Below are 19,554 nucleotides of genomic sequence, written 5' to 3'. Positions count from 1 at the left end.
TCGTAACAGCCAAGCGAGGTTTTACCTTAGCGTTTAAGTCACCACCGACATTTGGCCGCGCATCTATTCTAAGCTCATTCATTTTGACTTAAGGAGGGGGCGAGCGCGGACCCAGGCCCCCACTACCAGAAATTGTACGGTCGAGTTACTGACGTTTGCAGTAATCGCAGAGGTCAGTAACTCAAAGAAATTAAATAAAAAAATTTGATCACAACGTCAAAATAAATTGCACGTATTTGCCCCTACTAATGTCTACGGCCATACCACGATGAACACACCCGTCCTCGTCTGATCACGGAAGTTAAGCATCGTCGGGCCGGGATAGTACTTGGATGGGGGACCGCCTGTGAACTCCCGGTGTCGTAGGCTTTTCTTTTTTATTTGTTGCCTTTTCATTTCAATGGCGCTGTGATATATTTCTTGTTATAACAATTAAGGAACGTGGCGGTTGTTGAAAGTGTTTCCTATGACATTTTCCTACGACATTTTCAGGTGATAGTACGAGAAAAAAGAGCTTTCAAATGCATACAAACTCGATCTATTGCCGATCATCCAATAACCCTGACGGAATGGCAAATAAAATAAAATTCCGCCGCCTTCCGAGGACTTATATCGCAATCACGTTTCGTAACAGCCAAGCGAGGTTTTACCTTAGCGTTTAAGTCACCACCGACATTTGGCCGCGCATCTATTCTAAGCTCATTCATTTTGACTTAAGGAGGGGGCGAGCGCGGACCCAGGCCCCCACTACCAGAAATTGTACGGTCGAGTTACTGACGTTTGCAGTAATCGCAGAGGTCAGTAACTCAAAGAAATTAAATAAAAAAATTTGATCACAACGTCAAAATAAATTGCACGTATTTGCCCTTACTAATGTCTACGGCCATACCACGATGAACACACCCGTTCTCGTCTGATCACGGAAGTTAAGCATCGTCGGGCCGGGATAGTACTTGGATGGGGGACCGCCTGGGATCTCCCGGTGTCGGTGGCTTTTCATTTTCATTTGTTGCCTTTTCATTTCATTGGCGCTGTGATATATTTCTTGTTATAACAATTAAGGAACGTGGCGGTTGTTGAAAGTGTTTCCTATGACATTTTCCTACGACATTTTCAGGTGATAGTACGAGAAAAAAGAGCTTTCAAATGCATACAAACTCGATCTATTGCCGATCATCCAATAACCCTGACGGAATGGCAAATAAAATAAAATTCCGCCGCCTTCCGAGGACTTATATCGCAATCACGTTTCGTAACAGCCAAGCGAGGTTTTACCTTAGCGTTTAAGTCACCACCGACATTTGGCCGCGCAACTATTCTAAGCTCATTCATTTTGACTTAAGGAGGGGCGAGCGCGGACGCAGGCCCCCACTATCAGAAATTGTACGGTCGAGTTACTGACGTTTGCAGTAATCGCAGAGGTCAGTAACTCAAAGAAATTAAATAAAAAAAATTGATCACATCGTCAAAATAAATTGCACGTATTTGCCCCTACTAATGTCTACGGCCATACCACGATGAACACACCCGTTCTCGTCTGATCACGGAAGTTAAGCATCGTCGGGCCGGAATATTACTTGGATGGGGGACCGCCTGGGAACTCCCGGTGTCGTAGGCTTTTCATTTTCATTTGTTGCCTTTTCATTTCCATGGCGCTGTGATATATTTCTTGTTATAACAATTAAGGAACGTGGCGGTTGTTGAAAGTGTTTCCTATGACATTTTCCTACGACATTTTCAGGTGATAGTACTAGAAAAAAGAGCTTTCAAATGCATACAAACTCGATCTATTGCCGATCAACCAATAACCCTGACGGAATGGCAAATAAAACAAAATTCCGCCGCCTTCCGAGGACTTATATCGCAATCACGTTTCGTAACAGCCAAGCAAAGTTTTACCTTAGCGTTTAAGTCACCACGACATTTGGCCGCGCAACTATTCTAAGCTCATTCATTTTGACTTAAGGAGGGGGCGAGCGCGGACGCAGGCCCCCACTACCAGAAATTGTACGGTCGAGTTTCTGACGTTTGCAGTAATCGCAGAGGTCAGTAACTCAAAGAAATTAAATAAAAAAATTTGATCACAACGTCAAAATAAATTGCACGTATTTGCCCCTACTAATGTCTACGGCCATACCACGATGAACACACCCGTTCTCGTCTGATCACGGAAGTTAAGCATCGTCGGGCCGGGATAGTACTTGGATGGGGGACCGCCTGGGAACTCCCGGTGTCGTAGGCTTTTCATTTTCATTTGTTGCCTTTTCATTTCAATGGCGCTGTGATATATTTCTTGTTATAACAATTAAGGAACGTGGCGGTTGTTGAAAGTGTTTCCTATGACATTTTCCTACGACATTTTCAGGTGATAGTACGAGAAAAAAGAGCTTTCTAATGCATACAAACTCGATCTATTGCCGATCATCCAATAACCCTGACGGAATGGCAAATAAAATAAAATTCCGCCGCCTTCCGAGGACTTATATCGCAATCACGTTTCGTAACAGCCAAGCGAGGTTTTACCTTAGCGTTTAAGTCACCAAGGACAATTGGCCGCGCAACTATTCTAAGCTCATTCATTTTGACTTAAGGAGGGGGCGAGCGCGGACGCAGGCCCCCACTACCAGAAATTGTACGGTCGAGTTACTGACGTTTGCAGTAATCGCAGAGGTCAGTAACTCAAAGAAATTAAATAAAAAAATTTGATCACAACGTCAAAATAAATTGCACGTGTTTGCCCATACTAATGTCTACGGCCATACCACGATGAACACACCCGTTCTCGTCTGATCACGGAAGTTAAGCATCGTCGGGCCGGGATAGTACTTGGATGGTGGACCGCCTGGGAACTCCCGGTGTCGTAGGCTTTTCATTTTCATTTGTTGCCTTTTCATTTCATTGGCGCTGTGATATATTTCTTGTTATAACAATTAAGGAACGTGGCTGTTGTTGAAAGTGTTTCCTATGACATTTTCCTACGACATTTTCAGGTGATAGTACGAGAAAAAAGAGCTTTCAAATGCATACAAACTCGATCTATTGCCGATCATCCAATAACCCTGACGGAATGGCAAATAAAATAAAATTCCGCCGCCTTCCGAGGACTTATATCGCAATCACGTTTCGTAACAGCCAAGCGAGGTTTTACCTTAGCGTTTAAGTCACCACCGACATTTGGCCGCGCAACTATTCTAAGCTCATTCATTTTGACTTAAGGAGGGGCGAGCGCGGACGCAGGCCCCCACTACTGGAAATTGTACGGTCGAGTTACTGACGTTTGCAGTAATCACAGAGGTCAGTAACTCAAAGAAATTAAATAAAAAAATTTGATCACAACGTCAAAATAAATTGCACGTATTTGCCCCTACTAATGTCTACGGCCATACCACGATGAACACACCCGTTCTCGTCTGATCACGGAAGTTAAGCATCGTCGGACCGGGATAGTACTTGGATGGGGGACCGCCTGGGAACTCCCGGTGTCGTAGGCTTTTCATTTTCATTTGTTGCCTTTTCATTTCAATGGCGCTGTGATATATTTCTTGTTATAACAATTAAGGAACGTGGCGGTTGTTGAAAGTGTCTCCTATGACATTTTCCTACGACATTTTCAGGTGATAGTACGAGAAAAAAGAGCTTTCAAATGCATACAAACTCGATCTATTGCCGATCATCCAATAACCCTGACGGAATGGCAAATAAAATAAAATTCGCCGCCTTCCGAGGACTTATATCGCAATCACGTTTCGTAACAGCCAAGCAAAGTTTTACCTTAGCGTTTAAGTCACCACCGACATTTGGCCGCGCAACTATTCTAAGCTCATTCATTTTGACTTAAGGAGGGGGCGAGCGCGGACGCAGGCCCCCACTACCAGAAATTGTACGGTCGAGTTACTGACGTTTGCAGTAATCGCAGAGGTCAGTAACTCAAAGAAATTAAATAAAAAAATTTGATCACAACGTCAAAATAAATTGCACGTATTTGCCCCTACTAATGTCTACGGCCATACCACGATGAACACACCCGTTCTCGTCTGATCACGGAAGTTAAGCATCGTCGGGCCGGGATAGTACTTGGATGGGGGACCGCCTGGGAACTCCCGGTGTCGTAGGCATTTCATTTTCATTTGTTGCCTTTTCATTTCAATGGCGCTGTGATATATTTCTTGTTATAACAATTAAGGAACGTGGCGGTTGTTGAAAGTGTTTCCTATGACATTTTCCTACGACATTTTCAGGTGATAGTACGAGAAAAAAGAGCTTTCAAATGCATGCAAACTCGATCTATTGCCGATCATCCAATAACCCTGACGGAATGGCAAATAAAATAAAATTCCGCCGCCTTCCGAGGACTTATATCGCAATCACGTTTCGTAACAGCCAAGCGAGGTTTTACCTTAGCGTTTAAGTCACCACCGACACTTGGCCGCGCAACTAATCTAAGCTCATTCATTTTGAATTAAGGAGGGGGCGAGCGCGGACGCAGGCCCCCACTACCAGAAATTGTACGGTCGAGTTACTGACGTTTGCAGTAATCGCAGAGGTCAGTAACTCAAAGAAATTAAATAAAAAAATTTGATCACAAAGTCAAAATAAATTGCACGTATTTGCCCCTACTAATGTCTACGGCCATACCACGATGAACACACCCGCTCTCGTCTGATCACGGAAGTTAAGCATCGTCGGGCCGGGATAGTACTTGGATGGGGGACCGCCTGGGAACTCCCGGTGTCGTAGGCTTTTCATTTTCATTTGTTGCCTTTTCATTTCAATGGCGCTGTGATATATTTCTTGTTATAACAATTAAGGAACGTGGCGGTTGTTGAAAGTGTTTCCTATGACATTTTCCTACGAGATTTTCAGGTGATAGTACGAGATAAAAGAGCTTTCAAATGCATGCAAACTCGATCTATTGCCGATCATCCAATAACCCTGACGGAATGGCAAATAAAATAAAATTCCGCCGCCTTCCGAGGACTTATATCGCAATCACGTTTCGTAACAGCCAAGCGAGGTTATACCTTAGCGTTTAAGTCACCACCGACACTTGGCCGCGCAACTATTCTAAGCTCATTCATTTTGACTTAAGGAGGGGGCGAGCGCGGACGCAGGCCCCCACTACCAGAAATTGTACGGTCGAGTTACTGACGTTTGCAGTAATCGCAGAGGTCAGTAACTCAAAGAAATTAAATAAAAAAATTTGATCACAACGTCAAAATAAATTGCACGTATTTGCCCCTACTAATGTCTACGGCCATACCACGATGAACACACCCGCTCTCGTCTGATCACGGAAGTTAAGCATCGTCGAGCCGGGATAGTACTTGGATGGGGGATCGCCTGGGAACTCCCGGTGTCGTAGGCTTTTCATTTTTATTTGTTGCCTTTTCATTTCAATGGCGCTGTGATATATTTCTTGTTATAACAATTAAGGAACTTGGCGGTTGTTGAAAGTGTTTCCTATGACATTTTCCTACGACATTTTCAGGTGATAGTACGAGAAAAAAGAGCTTTCAAATGCATACAAACTCGATCTATTGCCGATCATCCAATAACCCTGACGGAATGGCAAATAAAATAAAATTCCGCCGCCTTCCGAGGACTTATATCGCAATCACGTTTCGTAACAGCCAAGCGAGGTTTTACCTTAGCGTTTAAGTCACCACCGACATTTGGCCGCGCAACTATTCTAAGCTCATTCATTTTGACTTAAGGAGGGGGCGAGCGCGGACGCAGGCCCCCACTACCAGAAATTGTACGGTCGAGTTACTGACGTTTGCAGTAATCGCAGAGGTCAGTAATTCAAAGAAATTAAATAAAAAAATTTGATCACAACGTCAAAATAAATTGCACGTATTTGCCCCTACTAATGTCTACGGCCATACCACGATGAACACACCCGTTCTCGTCTGATCACGGAAGTTAAGCATCGTCGGGCCGGGATAGTACTTGGATGGGGGACCGCCTGGGAACTCCCGGTGTCGTAGGCTTTTCATTTTCATTTGTTGCCTTTTCATTTCAATGGCGCTGTGATATATTTCTTGTTATAACAATTAAGGAACGTGGCGGTTGTTGAAAGTGTTTCCTATGACATTTTCCTACGAGATTTTCAGGTGATAGTACGAGATAAAAGAGCTTTCAAATGCATGCAAACTCGATCTATTGCCGATCATCCAATAACCCTGACGGAATGGCAAATAAAATAAAATTCCGCCGCCTTCCGAGGACTTATATCGCAATCACGTTTCGTAACAGCCAAGCGAGGTTATACCTTAGCGTTTAAGTCACCACCGACACTTGGCCGCGCAACTATTCTAAGCTCATTCATTTTGACTTAAGGAGGGGGCGAGCGCGGACGCAGGCCCCCACTACCAGAAATTGTACGGTCGAGTTACTGACGTTTGCAGTAATCGCAGAGGTCAGTAACTCAAAGAAATTAAATAAAAAAATTTGATCACAACGTCAAAATAAATTGCACGTATTTGCCCCTACTAATGTCTACGGCCATACCACGATGAACACACCCGCTCTCGTCTGATCACGGAAGTTAAGCATCGTCGAGCCGGGATAGTACTTGGATGGGGGACCGCCTGGGAACTCCCGGTGTCGTAGGCTTTTCATTTTTATTTGTTGCCTTTTCATTTCAATGGCGCTGTGATATATTTCTTGTTATAACAATTAAGGAACTTGGCGGTTGTTGAAAGTGTTTCCTATGACATTTTCCTACGACATTTTCAGGTGATAGTACGAGAAAAAAGAGCTTTCAAATGCATACAAACTCGATCTATTGCCGATCATCCAATAACCCTGACGGAATGGCAAATAAAATAAAATTCCGCCGCCTTCCGAGGACTTATATCGCAATCACGTTTCGTAACAGCCAAGCGAGGTTTTACCTTAGCGTTTAAGTCACCACCGACATTTGGCCGCGCAACTATTCTAAGCTCATTCATTTTGACTTAAGGAGGGGGCGAGCGCGGACGCAGGCCCCCACTACCAGAAATTGTACGGTCGAGTTACTGACGTTTGCAGTAATCGCAGAGGTCAGTAACTCAAAGAAATTAGATAAAAAAATTTGATCACAACGTCAAAATAAATTGCACGTATTTGCCCCTACTAATGTCTACGGCCATACCACGATGAACACACCCGTTCTCGTCTGATCACGGAAGTTAAGCATCGTCGGGCCGGGATAGTACTTGGATGGGGGACCGCCTGGGAACTCCCGGTGTCGTAGGCTTTTCATTTTCATTTGTTGCCTTTTCATTTCAATGGCGCTGTGATATATTTCTTGTTATAACAATTAAGGAACGTGGCGGTTGTTGAAAGTGTTTCCTATGACATTTTCCTACGACATTTTCAGGTGATAGTACGAGAAAAAAGAGCTTTCAAATGCATACAAACTCGATCTATTGCCGATCATCCAATAACCCTGACGGAATGGCAAATAAAATAAAATTCCGCCGCCTTCCGAGGACTTATATGGCAATCACGTTTCGTAACAGCCAAGCGAGGTTTTACCTTAGCGTTTAAGTCACCACCGACACTTGGCCGCTCAACTATTCTAAGCTCATTCATTTTGACTTAAGGAGGGGGCGAGCGCGGACGCAGGCCCCCACTACCAGAGATTGTACGGTCGAGTTACTGACGTTTGCAGTAATCGCAGAGGTCAGTAACTCAAAGAAATTAAATAAAAAAATTTGATCACAACGTCAAAATAAATTGCACGTATTTGCCCCTACTAATGGCTACGGCCATACCACGATGAACACACCCGCTCTCGTCTGATCACGGAAGTTAAGCATCGTCGGGCCGGGATAGTACTTGGATGGGGGACCGCCTGGGAACTCCCGGTGTCGTAGGCTTTTCATTTTTATTTGTTGCCTTTTCATTTCAATGGCGCTGTGATATATTTCTTGTTATAACAATTAAGGAACTTGGCGGTTGTTGAAAGTGTTTCCTATGACATTTTCCTACGACATTTTCAGGTGATAGTACGAGAAAAAAGAGCTTTCAAATGCATACAAACTCGATCTATTGCCGATCATCCAATAACCCTGACGGAATGGCAAATAAAATAAAATTTCGCCGCCTTCCGAGGACTTATATCGCAGTCACGTTTCGTAACAGCCGAGCGAGGTTTTACCTTAGCGTTTAAGTCACCACCGACATTTGGCCGCGCAACTATTCTAAGCTCATTCATTTTGACTTAAGGAGGGGGCGAGCGCGGACGCAGGCCCCCACTACCAGAAATTGTACGGTCGAGTTACTGACGTTTGCAGTAATCGCAGAGGTCAGTAACTCAAAGAAATTAAATAAAAAATTTGATCACAACGTCAAAATAAATTGCACGTATTTGCCCCTACTAATGTCTACGGCCATACCACGATGAACACACCCGTCCTCGTCTGATCACGGAAGTTAAGCATCGTCGGGCCGGGATAGTACTTGGATGGGGGACCGCCTGGGAACTCCCGGTGGCGTAGGCTTTTCATTTTCATTTGTTGCCTTTTCATTTCATTGGCGCTGTGATATATTTCTTGTTATAACAATTAAGGAACGTGGCGGTTGTTGAAAGTGTTTCCTATGACATTTTCCTACGACATTTTCAGGTGATAGTACGAGAAAAAAGAGCTTTCAAATGCATACAAACTCGATCTATTGCCGATCATCCAATAACCCTGACGGAATGGCAAATAAAATAAAATTCCGCCGCCTTCCGAGGACTTATATCGCAATCACGTTTCGTAACAGCCAAGCGAGGTTTTACCTTAGCGTTTAAGTCACCACCGACATTTGGCCGCGCAACTATTCTAAGCTCATTCATTTTGACTTAAGGAGGGGGCGAGCGCGGACGCAGGCCCCCACTACCAGAAATTGTACGGTCGAGTTACTGACGTTTGCAGTAATCGCAGAGGTCAGTAATTCAAAGAAATTAAATAAAAAAATTTGATCACAACGTCAAAATAAATTGCACGTATTTGCCCCTACTAATGTCTACGGCCATACCACGATGAACACACCCGTTCTCGTCTGATCACGGAAGTTAAGCATCGTCGGGCCGGGATAGTACTTGGATGGGGGACCGCCTGGGAACTCCCGGTGTCGTAGGCTTTTCATTTTCATTTGTTGCCTTTTCATTTCAATGGCGCTGTGATATATTTCTTGTTATAACAATTAAGGAACGTGGCGGTTGTTGAAAGTGTTTCCTATGACATTTTCCTACGACATTTTCAGGTGATAGTACGAGAAAAAAGACCTTTCAAATGCATACAAACTCGATCTATTGCCGACCATCCAATAACCCTGACGGAATGGCAAATAAAATAAAATTCCGCCGCCTTCCGAGGACTTATATGGCAATCACGTTTCGTAACAGCCAAGCGAGGTTTTACCTTAGCGTTTAAGTCACCACCGACACTTGGCCGCTCAACTATTCTAAGCTCATTCATTTTGACTTAAGGAGGGGGCGAGCGCGGACGCTGGCCCCCACTACCAGAAATTGTACGGTCGAGTTACTGACGTTTGCGTCGGATTTGATTAGTTTCCTGTATATTTATAAGTATGTATTTATTTATTTTTTTATATCAGGAAGCTATATGTACATAGTTATTTCTCCGACGTTAAATAAATTAAGAAGAAGAAGTTTGCAGTAATCGCAGAGGTCAGTAACTCAAAGAAATTAAATAAAAAAATTTGATCACAACGTCAAAATAAATTGCACGTATTTGCCCCTACTAATGTCTACGGCCATACCACGATGAACACACCCGCTCTCGTCTGATCACGAAAGTTAAGCATCGTCGGGCCGGGATAGTACTTGGATGGGGGACCGCCTGGGAACTCCCGGTGTCGTAGGCTTTTCATTTTTATTTGTTGCCTTTTCATTTCAATGGCGCTGTGATATCTTTCTTGTTATAACAATTAAGGAACTTGGCGGTTGTTGAAAGTGTTTCCTATGACATTTTCCTACGACATTTTCAGGTGATAGTACGAGAAAAAAGAGCTTTCAAATGCATACAAACTCGATCTATTGCCGATCATCCAATAACCCTGACGGAATGGCAAATAAAATAAAACTTCCACCGCCTTCCGAGGACTTATATCGCAATCACGTTTCGTAACAGCCAAGCAAAGTTTTACCTTAGCGTTTAAGTCCCACCGACATTTGGCCGCGCAACTATTCTAAGCTCATTCATTTTGACTTAAGGAGGGGGCGAGCGCGGACGCAGGCCCCCACTACCAGAAATTGTACGGTCGAGTTACTGACGTTTGCAGTAATCGCAGAGGTCAGTAACTCAAAGAAATTAAATAAAAAAATTTGATCACAACGTCAAAATAAATTGCACGTATTTGCCCCTACTAATGTCTACGGCCATACCACGATGAACACACCCGTTCTCGTCTGATCACGGAAGTTAAGCATCGTTGGGCCGGGATAGTACTTGGATGGGGGACCGCCTGGGTACTCCCGGTGTTGTAGGCTTTTCATTTTCATTTGTTGCCTTTTCATTTCAATGGCGCTGTGATATATTTCTTGTTATAACAATTAAGGAACGTGGCGGTTGTTAAAAGTGTTTCCTATGACATTTTCCTACGACATTTTCAGGTGATAGTACGAGAAAAAAGAGCTTTCAAATGCATACAAACTCGATCTATTGCCGATCATCCAATAACCCTGACGGAATGGCAAATAAAATAAAATTCCGCCGCCTTCCGAGGACTTATATCGCAATCACGTTTCGTAACAGCCAAGCGAGGTTTTACCTTAGCGTTTAAGTCACGAACGACATTTGGCCGCGCAACTATTCTAAGCTCATTCATTTTGACTTAAGGAGGGGGCGAGCGCGGACGCAGGCCCCCACTACCAGAAATTGTACGGTCGAGTTACTGACGTTTGCAGTAATCGCAGAGGTCAGTAACTCAAAGAAATTAAATAAAAAAATTTGATCACAACGTCAAAATAAATTGCACGTATTTGCCCCTACTAATGTCTACGGCCATACCACGATGAACACACCCGCTCTCGTCTGATCACGGAAGTTAAGCATCGTCGGGCCGGGATAGTACTTGGATGGGGGACCGCCTGGGAACTCCCGGTGTCGTAGGCTTTTCATTTTTATTTGTTGCCTTTTCATTTCAATGGCGCTGTGATATATTTCTTGTTATAACAATTAAGGAACTTGGCGGTTGTTGAAAGTGTTTCCTATGACATTTTCCTACGACATTTTCAGGTGATAGTACGAGAAAAAAGAGCTTTCAAATGCATACAAACTCGATCTATTGCCGAACATCCAATAACCCTGACGGAATGGCAAATAAAATAAAATTCCGCCGCCTTCCGAGGACTTATATCGCAATCACGTTTCGTAACAGCCAAGCGAGGTTTTACCTTAGCGTTTAAGTCACCACCGACATTTGGCCGCGCAACTATTCTAAGCTCATTCATTTTGACTTAAGGAGGGGGCGAGCGCGGACGCAGGCCCCCACTACCAGAAATTGTACGGTCGAGTTACTGACGTTTGCAGTAATCGCAGAGGTCAGTAACTCAAAGAAATTAAATAAAAAAATTTGATCACAACGTCAAAATAAATTGCACGTATTTGCCCCTACTAATGTCTACGGCCATACCACGATGAACACACCCGTTCTTGTCTGATCACGGAAGTTAAGCATCGTCGGGCTGGGATAGTACTTGGATGGGGGACCGCCTGGGAACTCCCGGTGTCGTAGGCTTTTCATTTTCATTTGTTGCCTTTTCATTTCAATGGCGCTGTGATATATTTCTTGTCATAACAATTAAGGAACGTGGCGGTTGTTGAAAGTGTTTCCTATGACATTTTCCTACGACATTTTCAGGTGATAGTACGAGAAAAAAGAGCTTTCAAATGCATACAAACTCGATCTATTGCCGATCATCCAATAACCCTGACGGAATGGCAAATAAAATAAAATTCCGCCGCCTTCCGAGGACTTATATCGCAATCACGTTTCGTAACAGCCAAGCGAGGTTTTACCTTAGCGTTTAAGTCACCACCGACATTTGGCCGCGCAACTATTCTAAGCTCATTCATTTTGACTTAAGGAGGGGGCGAGCGCGGACGCAGGCCCCCACTACCAGAAATTGTACGGTCGAGTTACTGACGTTTGCAGTAATCGCAGAGGTCAGTAACTCAAAGAAATTAAATAAAAAATTTGATCACAACGTCAAAATAAATTGCACGTATTTGCCCCTACTAATGTCTACGGCCATACCACGATGAACACACCCGTTCTCGTCTGATCACGGAAGTTAAGCATCGTCGGACTGGGATAGTACTTGGATGGGGGACCGCCTGGGAACTCCCGGTGTCGGAGGCTTTTCATTTTCATTTGTTGCCTTTTCATTTCAATGGCGCTGTGATATATTTCTTGTCATAACAATTAAGGAACGTGGCGGTTGTTGAAAGTGTTTCCTATGATATTTTCCTACGACATTTTCAGGAGATAGTACGAGAAAAAAGAGCTTTCAAATGCATACAAACTCGATCTATTGCCGGTCATCCAATAACCCTGACGGAATGGCAAATAAAATAAAATTCCGCCGCCTTCCGAGGACTTATATCGCAATCACGTTTCGTAACAGCCAAGCGAGGTTTTACCTTAGCGTTTAAGTCACCACCGACATTTGGCCGCGCAACTATTCTAAGCTCATTCATTTTGACTTAAGGAGGGGGCGAGCGCGGACGCAGGCCCCCACTACCAGAAATTGTACGGTCGAGTTACTGACGTTTGCAGTAATCGCAGAGGTCAGTAACTCAAAGAAATTAAATAAAAAAATTTGATCACAACGTCAAAATAAATTGCACGTATTTGCCCCTACTAATGTCTACGGCCATACCACGATGAACACACCCGCTCTCGTCTGATCACGGAAGTTAAGCATCGTCGGGCCGGGATAGTACTTGGATGGGGGACCGCCTGGGAACTCCCGGTGTCGTAGGCTTTTCATTTTCATTTGTTGCCTTTTCATTTCAATGGCGCTGTGATATATTTCTTGTTATAACAATTAAGGAACTTGGCGGTTGTTGAAAGTGTTTCCTATGACATTTTCCTACGACATTTTCAGGTGATAGTACGAGAAAAAAGAGCTTTCAAATGCATACAAACTCGATCTATTGCCGATCATCCAATAACCCTGACGGAATGGCAAATAAAATAAAATTCCGCCGCCTTCCGAGGACTTATATCGCAATCACGTTTCGTAACAGCCAAGCGAGGTTTTACCTTAGCGTTTAAGTCACGAACGACATTTGGCCGCGCAACTATTCTAAGCTCATTCATTTTGACTTAAGGAGGGGGCGAGCGCGGACGCAGGCCCCCACTACCAGAAATTGTACGGTCGAGTTACTGACGTTTGCAGTAATCGCAGAGGTCAGTAACTCAAAGAAATTAAATAAAAAAATTTGATCACAACGTCAAAATAAATTGCACGTATTTGCCCCTACTAATGTCTACGGCCATACCACGATGAACACACCCGCTCTCGTCTGATCACGGAAGTTAAGCATCGTCGGGCCGGGATAGTACTTGGATGGGGGACCGCCTGGGAACTCCCGGTGTCGTAGGCTTTTCATTTTTATTTGTTGCCTTTTCATTTCAATGGCGCTGTGATATATTTCTTGTTATAACAATTAAGGAACTTGGCGGTTGTTGAAAGTGTTTCCTATGACATTTTCCTACGACATTTTCAGGTGATAGTACGAGAAAAAAGAGCTTTCAAATGCATACAAACTCGATCTATTGCCGATCATCCAATAACCCTGACGGAATGGCAAATAAAATAAAATTCCGCCGCCTTCCGAGGACTTATATCGCAATCACGTTTCGTAACAGCCAAGCGAGGTTTTACCTTAGCGTTTAAGTCACCACCGACATTTGGCCGCGCAACTATTCTAAGCTCATTCATTTTGACTTAAGGAGGGGGCGAGCGCGGACGCAGGCCCCCACTACCAGAAATTGTACGGTCGAGTTACTGACGTTTGCAGTAATCGCAGAGGTCAGTAACTCAAAGAAATTAAATAAAAAAATTTGATCACAACGTCAAAATAAATTGCACGTATTTGCCCCTACTAATGTCTACGGCCATACCACGATGAACACACCCGTTCTTGTCTGATCACGGAAGTTAAGCATCGTCGGGCTGGGATAGTACTTGGATGGGGGACCGCCTGGGAACTCCCGGTGTCGTAGGCTTTTCATTTTCATTTGTTGCCTTTTCATTTCAATGGCGCTGTGATATATTTCTTGTCATAACAATTAAGGAACGTGGCGGTTGTTGAAAGTGTTTCCTATGACATTTTCCTACGACATTTTCAGGTGATAGTACGAGAAAAAAGAGCTTTCAAATGCATACAAACTCGATCTATTGCCGATCATCCAATAACCCTGACGGAATGGCAAATAAAATAAAATTCCGCCGCCTTCCGAGGACTTATATCGCAATCACGTTTCGTAACAGCCAAGCGAGGTTTTACCTTAGCGTTTAAGTCACCACCGACATTTGGCCGCGCAACTATTCTAAGCTCATTCATTTTGACTTAAGGAGGGGGCGAGCGCGGACGCAGGCCCCCACTACCAGAAATTGTACGGTCGAGTTACTGACGTTTGCAGTAATCGCAGAGGTCAGTAACTCAAAGAAATTAAATAAAAAATTTGATCACAACGTCAAAATAAATTGCACGTATTTGCCCCTACTAATGTCTACGGCCATACCACGATGAACACACCCGTTCTCGTCTGATCACGGAAGTTAAGCATCGTCGGACTGGGATAGTACTTGGATGGGGGACCGCCTGGGAACTCCCGGTGTCGGAGGCTTTTCATTTTCATTTGTTGCCTTTTCATTTCAATGGCGCTGTGATATATTTCTTGTCATAACAATTAAGGAACGTGGCGGTTGTTGAAAGTGTTTCCTATGATATTTTCCTACGACATTTTCAGGAGATAGTACGAGAAAAAAGAGCTTTCAAATGCATACAAACTCGATCTATTGCCGGTCATCCAATAACCCTGACGGAATGGCAAATAAAATAAAATTCCGCCGCCTTCCGAGGACTTATATCGCAATCACGTTTCGTAACAGCCAAGCGAGGTTTTACCTTAGCGTTTAAGTCACCACCGACATTTGGCCGCGCAACTATTCTAAGCTCATTCATTTTGACTTAAGGAGGGGGCGAGCGCGGACGCAGGCCCCCACTACCAGAAATTGTACGGTCGAGTTACTGACGTTTGCAGTAATCGCAGAGGTCAGTAACTCAAAGAAATTAAATAAAAAAATTTGATCACAACGTCAAAATAAATTGCACGTATTTGCCCCTACTAATGTCTACGGCCATACCACGATGAACACACCCGCTCTCGTCTGATCACGGAAGTTAAGCATCGTCGGGCCGGGATAGTACTTGGATGGGGGACCGCCTGGGAACTCCCGGTGTCGTAGGCTTTTCATTTTCATTTGTTGCCTTTTCATTTCAATGGCGCTGTGATATATTTCTTGTTATAACAATTAAGGAACTTGGCGGTTGTTGAAAGTGTTTCCTATGACATTTTCCTACGACATTTTCAGGTGATAGTACGAGAAAAAAGAGCTTTCAAATGCATACAAACTCGATCTATTGCCGATCATCCAATAACCCTGACGGAATGGCAAATAAAATTAAATTCCGCCGCCTTCCGAGGACTTATATCGCAATCACGTTTCGTAACAGCCAAGCGAGGTTTTACCTTAGCGTTTAAGTCACCACCGACATTTGGTCGCGCAACTATTCTAAGCTCATTCATTTTGACTTAAGGAGGGGGCGAGCGCGGACGCAGGCCCTCACTACCAGAAATTGTACGGTCGAGTTACTGACGTTTGCAGTAATCGCAGAGGTCAGTAACTCAAAGAAATTAAATAAAAAAATTTGATCACAACGTCAAAATAAATTGCACGTATTTGCCCCTACTAATGTCTACGGCCATACCACGATGAACACACCCGTTCTCGTCTGATCACGGAAGTTAAGCATCGTCGGGCCGGGATAGTACTTGGATGGGGGACCGCCTGGGAACTCCCGGTGTCGTAGGCTTTTCATTTTCATTTGTTGCCTTTTCATTTCAATGGCGCTGTGATATATTTCTTGTCATAACAATTAAGGAACGTGGCGGTTGTTGAAAGTGTTTCCTATGACATTTTCCTACGACATTTTCAGCTGATAGTACGAGAAAAAAGAGCTTTCAAATGCATACAAACTCGATCTATTGCCGATCATCCAATAACCCTGACGGAATGGCCAAAAAAAATAAAATTCCGCCGCCTTCCGAGGACTTATATCGCAATCACGTTTCGTAACAGCCAAGCGAGGTTTTACCTTAGCGTTTAAGTCACCACCGACATTTGGCCGCGCAACTATTCTAAGCTCATTCATTTTGACTTAAGGAGGGGGCGAGCGCGGACGCAGGCCCCCACCACCAGAAATTGTACGGTCGAGTTACTGACGTTTGCAGTAGTCGCAGAGGTCAGTAACTCAAAGAAATTAAATAAAAAAATTTGATCACAACGTCAAAATAAATTGCACGTATTTGCCCCTACTAATGTCTACGGCCATACCACGATGAACACACCCGTTCTCGTCTGATCACGGAAGTTAAGCATCGTCGGACCGGGATAGTACTTGGATGGGGGACCGCCTGGGAACTCCCGGTGTCCTAGGCTTTTCATTTTCATTTGTTGCCTTTTCATTTCAATGGCGCTGTGATATATTTCTTGTCATAACAATTAAGGAACGTGGCGGTTGTTGAAAGTGTTTCCTATGATATTTTCCTACGACATTTTCAGGTGATAGTACGAGAAAAAGGAGCTTTCAAATGCATACAAACTCGATCTATTGCCGATCATCCAATAACCCTGACGGAATGGCAAATAAAATAAAATTCCGCCGCCTTCCGAGGACTTATATCGCAATCACGTTTCGTAACAGCCAAGCGAGGTTTTACCTTAGCGTTTAAGTCACCACCGACAATTGGCCGTGCAACTATTCTAAGCTCATTCATTTTGACTTAAGGAGGGGGCGAGCGCGAACGCAGGCCCCCACTACCAGAAATTGTACGGTCGAGTTACTGACGTTTGCAGTAATCGCAGAGGTCAGTACCTCAAAGAAATTAAATAAAAAAATTTGATCACAACGTCAAAATAAATTGCACGTATTTGCACCTACTAATGTCTACGGCCATACCACGATGAACACACCCGTTCTCGTCTGATCACGGAAGTTAAGCATCGTCGGGCCGGGATAGTACTTGGATGGGGGACCGCCTGGGAACTCCCGGTGTCGTAGGCTTTTCATTTTCATTTGTTGCCTTTTCATTTCAATGGCGCTGTGATATATTTCTTGTTATAACAATTAAGGAACGTGGCGGTTGTTGAAAGTGTTTCCTATGACATTTTCCTACGACATTTTCAGGTGATAGTACGAGAAAAAAGAGCTTTCAAATGCATACAAACTCGATCTATTGCCGATCATCCAATAACCCAGACGGAATGGCAAATAAAATAAAATTTCGCCGCCTTCCGAGGACTTATATCGCAGTCACGTTTCGTAACAGCCAAGCGAGGTTTTACCTTAGCGTTTAAGTCACCACCGACATTTGGCCGCGCAACTATTCTAAGCTCATTCATTTTGACTTAAGGAGGGGCGAGCGCGGACGCAGACCCCCACTACCAGAAATTGTACGGTCGAGTTACTGACGTTTGCAGTAATCGCAGAGGTCAGTAACTCAAAGAAATTAAATAAAAAAATTTGATCACAACGTCAAAATAAATTGCACGTATTTGCCCCTACTAATGTCTACGGCCATACCACGATGAACACACCCGTTCTCGTCTGATCACAGAAGTTAAGCATCGTCGGGCCGGGATAGTACTTGGATGGGGGACCGCCTGGGAACTCCCGGTGTCGTAGGCTTTTCATTTTCATTTGTTGCCTTTTCATTTCAATGGCGCTGTGATATATTTCTTGTTATAACAATTAAGGAACGTGGCGGTTGTTGAAAGTGTTTCCTATGACATTTTCCTACGACATTTTCAGGTGATAGTACGAGAAAAAAGAGCTTTCAAATGCATACAAACTCGATCTATTGCCGATCATCCAATAACCCTGACGGAATGGCAAATAAAATAAAATTCCGCCGCCTTCCGAGGACTTATATCGCAATCACGTTTCGTAACAGCCAAGCGAGGTTTTTCCTTAGCGTTTAAGTCACCACCGACACTTGGCCGCGCAGCTATTCTAAGCTCATTCATTTTGACTTAAGGAGGGGGCGAGCGCGGACGCAGGCCCCCACTACCAGAAATTGTACGGTCGAGTTACTGACGTTTGCAGTAATCGCAGAGGTCAGTAACTCAAAGAAATTAAATAAAAAAATTTGATCACAACGTCAAAATAAATTGCACGTATTTGCCCCTACTAATGTCTACGGCCATACCACGATGAACACACCCGTTCTCGTCTGATCACGGAAGTTAAGCATCGTCGGGCAGGGATAGTACTTGGATGGGGGACCGCCTGGGAACTCCCGGTGTCGTAGGCTTTTCATTTTCATTTGTTGCCTTTTCATTTCAATGGCGCTGTGATATATTTCTTGTTATAACAATTAAGGAACGTGGCGGTTGTTGAAAGTGTTTCCTATGACATTTTCCTACGACATTTTCAGGTGATAGTACGAGAAAAAAGAGCTTTCAAATGCATACAAACTCGATCTATTGCCGATCATCCAATAACCCTGACGGAATGGCAAAAAAAATAAAATTCCGCCGCCTTCCGAGGACTTATATCGCAATCACGTTTCGTAACAGCCAAGCGAGGTTTTACCTTAGCGTTTAAGTCACCACCGACATTTGGCCGCGCAACTATTCTAAGCTCATTCATTTTGACTTAAGGAGGGGGCGAGCGCGGACGCAGGCCCCCACCACCAGAAATTGTACGGTCGAGTTACTGACGTTTGCAGTAGTCGCAGAGGTCAGTAACTCAAAGAAATTAAATAAAAAAATTTGATCACAACGTCAAAATAAATTGCACGTATTTGCCCCTACTAATGTCTACGGCCATACCACGATGAACACACCCGTTCTCGTCTGATCACGGAAGTTAAGCATCGTCGGACCGGGATAGTACTTGGATGGGGGACCGCCTGGGAACTCCCGGTGTCGTAGGCTTTTCATTTTCATTTGTTGCCTTTTCATTTCAATGGCGCTGTGATATATTTCTTGTCATAACAATTAAGGAACGTGGCGGTTGTTGAAAGTGTTTCCTATGATATTTTCCTACGACATTTTCAGGTGATAGTACGAGAAAAAGGAGCTTTCAAATGCATACAAACTCGATCTATTGCCGATCATCCAATAACCCTGACGGAATGGCAAATAAAATAAAATTCCGCCGCCTTCCGAGGACTTATATCGCAATCACGTTTCGTAACAGCCAAGCGAGGTTTTACCTTAGCGTTTAAGTCACCACCGACAATTGGCCGCGCAAC

At 44.0% G+C, this 19,554-nt stretch overlaps 1 protein-coding gene and 31 non-coding genes across 32 annotated transcripts in view; 31 read left to right on the top strand and 1 right to left on the bottom strand.

Annotated features, from left to right (window-relative positions):
* LOC130657260 (histone H2B, gonadal-like) overlaps window positions 1-19,554 on the bottom strand; it is a 96,680-nt gene that overhangs the window by 21,813 nt on the left and 55,313 nt on the right. The window lies entirely within an intron of this gene.
* Window positions 251-369, top strand: LOC130659181 (5S ribosomal RNA). Its single transcript, XR_008986393.1, has one exon. It is a non-coding gene; the product is annotated as a 5S ribosomal RNA (ribosomal RNA).
* LOC130659417 (5S ribosomal RNA) lies at window positions 876-994 on the top strand. Its single transcript, XR_008986628.1, has one exon. It is a non-coding gene; the product is annotated as a 5S ribosomal RNA (ribosomal RNA).
* LOC130659146 (5S ribosomal RNA) lies at window positions 1,500-1,618 on the top strand. The gene has a single exon (XR_008986358.1). It is a non-coding gene; the product is annotated as a 5S ribosomal RNA (ribosomal RNA).
* On the top strand, window positions 2,124-2,242 carry LOC130658766 (5S ribosomal RNA). Its single transcript, XR_008985978.1, has one exon. It is a non-coding gene; the product is annotated as a 5S ribosomal RNA (ribosomal RNA).
* Window positions 2,749-2,867, top strand: LOC130658929 (5S ribosomal RNA). The gene has a single exon (XR_008986141.1). It is a non-coding gene; the product is annotated as a 5S ribosomal RNA (ribosomal RNA).
* Window positions 3,373-3,491, top strand: LOC130658883 (5S ribosomal RNA). The gene has a single exon (XR_008986096.1). It is a non-coding gene; the product is annotated as a 5S ribosomal RNA (ribosomal RNA).
* LOC130658792 (5S ribosomal RNA) lies at window positions 3,997-4,115 on the top strand. The gene has a single exon (XR_008986005.1). It is a non-coding gene; the product is annotated as a 5S ribosomal RNA (ribosomal RNA).
* On the top strand, window positions 4,622-4,740 carry LOC130659081 (5S ribosomal RNA). The gene has a single exon (XR_008986293.1). It is a non-coding gene; the product is annotated as a 5S ribosomal RNA (ribosomal RNA).
* LOC130659408 (5S ribosomal RNA) lies at window positions 5,247-5,365 on the top strand. The gene has a single exon (XR_008986620.1). It is a non-coding gene; the product is annotated as a 5S ribosomal RNA (ribosomal RNA).
* LOC130658765 (5S ribosomal RNA) lies at window positions 5,872-5,990 on the top strand. Its single transcript, XR_008985977.1, has one exon. It is a non-coding gene; the product is annotated as a 5S ribosomal RNA (ribosomal RNA).
* Window positions 6,497-6,615, top strand: LOC130659348 (5S ribosomal RNA). The gene has a single exon (XR_008986559.1). It is a non-coding gene; the product is annotated as a 5S ribosomal RNA (ribosomal RNA).
* On the top strand, window positions 7,122-7,240 carry LOC130658764 (5S ribosomal RNA). The gene has a single exon (XR_008985976.1). It is a non-coding gene; the product is annotated as a 5S ribosomal RNA (ribosomal RNA).
* Window positions 7,747-7,865, top strand: LOC130659224 (5S ribosomal RNA). Its single transcript, XR_008986436.1, has one exon. It is a non-coding gene; the product is annotated as a 5S ribosomal RNA (ribosomal RNA).
* LOC130659225 (5S ribosomal RNA) lies at window positions 8,371-8,489 on the top strand. The gene has a single exon (XR_008986437.1). It is a non-coding gene; the product is annotated as a 5S ribosomal RNA (ribosomal RNA).
* LOC130658762 (5S ribosomal RNA) lies at window positions 8,996-9,114 on the top strand. The gene has a single exon (XR_008985975.1). It is a non-coding gene; the product is annotated as a 5S ribosomal RNA (ribosomal RNA).
* Window positions 9,743-9,861, top strand: LOC130659272 (5S ribosomal RNA). Its single transcript, XR_008986483.1, has one exon. It is a non-coding gene; the product is annotated as a 5S ribosomal RNA (ribosomal RNA).
* LOC130659015 (5S ribosomal RNA) lies at window positions 10,368-10,486 on the top strand. Its single transcript, XR_008986227.1, has one exon. It is a non-coding gene; the product is annotated as a 5S ribosomal RNA (ribosomal RNA).
* LOC130659080 (5S ribosomal RNA) lies at window positions 10,993-11,111 on the top strand. The gene has a single exon (XR_008986292.1). It is a non-coding gene; the product is annotated as a 5S ribosomal RNA (ribosomal RNA).
* On the top strand, window positions 11,618-11,736 carry LOC130659208 (5S ribosomal RNA). The gene has a single exon (XR_008986419.1). It is a non-coding gene; the product is annotated as a 5S ribosomal RNA (ribosomal RNA).
* On the top strand, window positions 12,242-12,360 carry LOC130659350 (5S ribosomal RNA). Its single transcript, XR_008986561.1, has one exon. It is a non-coding gene; the product is annotated as a 5S ribosomal RNA (ribosomal RNA).
* On the top strand, window positions 12,867-12,985 carry LOC130659079 (5S ribosomal RNA). Its single transcript, XR_008986291.1, has one exon. It is a non-coding gene; the product is annotated as a 5S ribosomal RNA (ribosomal RNA).
* Window positions 13,492-13,610, top strand: LOC130659078 (5S ribosomal RNA). Its single transcript, XR_008986290.1, has one exon. It is a non-coding gene; the product is annotated as a 5S ribosomal RNA (ribosomal RNA).
* On the top strand, window positions 14,117-14,235 carry LOC130659207 (5S ribosomal RNA). The gene has a single exon (XR_008986418.1). It is a non-coding gene; the product is annotated as a 5S ribosomal RNA (ribosomal RNA).
* Window positions 14,741-14,859, top strand: LOC130659349 (5S ribosomal RNA). The gene has a single exon (XR_008986560.1). It is a non-coding gene; the product is annotated as a 5S ribosomal RNA (ribosomal RNA).
* Window positions 15,366-15,484, top strand: LOC130659077 (5S ribosomal RNA). Its single transcript, XR_008986289.1, has one exon. It is a non-coding gene; the product is annotated as a 5S ribosomal RNA (ribosomal RNA).
* LOC130658761 (5S ribosomal RNA) lies at window positions 15,991-16,109 on the top strand. The gene has a single exon (XR_008985974.1). It is a non-coding gene; the product is annotated as a 5S ribosomal RNA (ribosomal RNA).
* LOC130659322 (5S ribosomal RNA) lies at window positions 16,617-16,735 on the top strand. Its single transcript, XR_008986534.1, has one exon. It is a non-coding gene; the product is annotated as a 5S ribosomal RNA (ribosomal RNA).
* LOC130658760 (5S ribosomal RNA) lies at window positions 17,242-17,360 on the top strand. Its single transcript, XR_008985973.1, has one exon. It is a non-coding gene; the product is annotated as a 5S ribosomal RNA (ribosomal RNA).
* Window positions 17,866-17,984, top strand: LOC130659059 (5S ribosomal RNA). Its single transcript, XR_008986271.1, has one exon. It is a non-coding gene; the product is annotated as a 5S ribosomal RNA (ribosomal RNA).
* Window positions 18,491-18,609, top strand: LOC130659092 (5S ribosomal RNA). The gene has a single exon (XR_008986304.1). It is a non-coding gene; the product is annotated as a 5S ribosomal RNA (ribosomal RNA).
* On the top strand, window positions 19,116-19,234 carry LOC130658882 (5S ribosomal RNA). Its single transcript, XR_008986095.1, has one exon. It is a non-coding gene; the product is annotated as a 5S ribosomal RNA (ribosomal RNA).

The sequence above is a fragment of the Hydractinia symbiolongicarpus genome, chromosome 9, assembly GCF_029227915.1.
Source record: "Hydractinia symbiolongicarpus strain clone_291-10 chromosome 9, HSymV2.1, whole genome shotgun sequence".
NCBI classification, from domain to species: Eukaryota; Metazoa; Cnidaria; class Hydrozoa; order Anthoathecata; family Hydractiniidae; genus Hydractinia; species Hydractinia symbiolongicarpus.
This window is presented reverse-complemented; position numbering and strand designations above follow the sequence as displayed.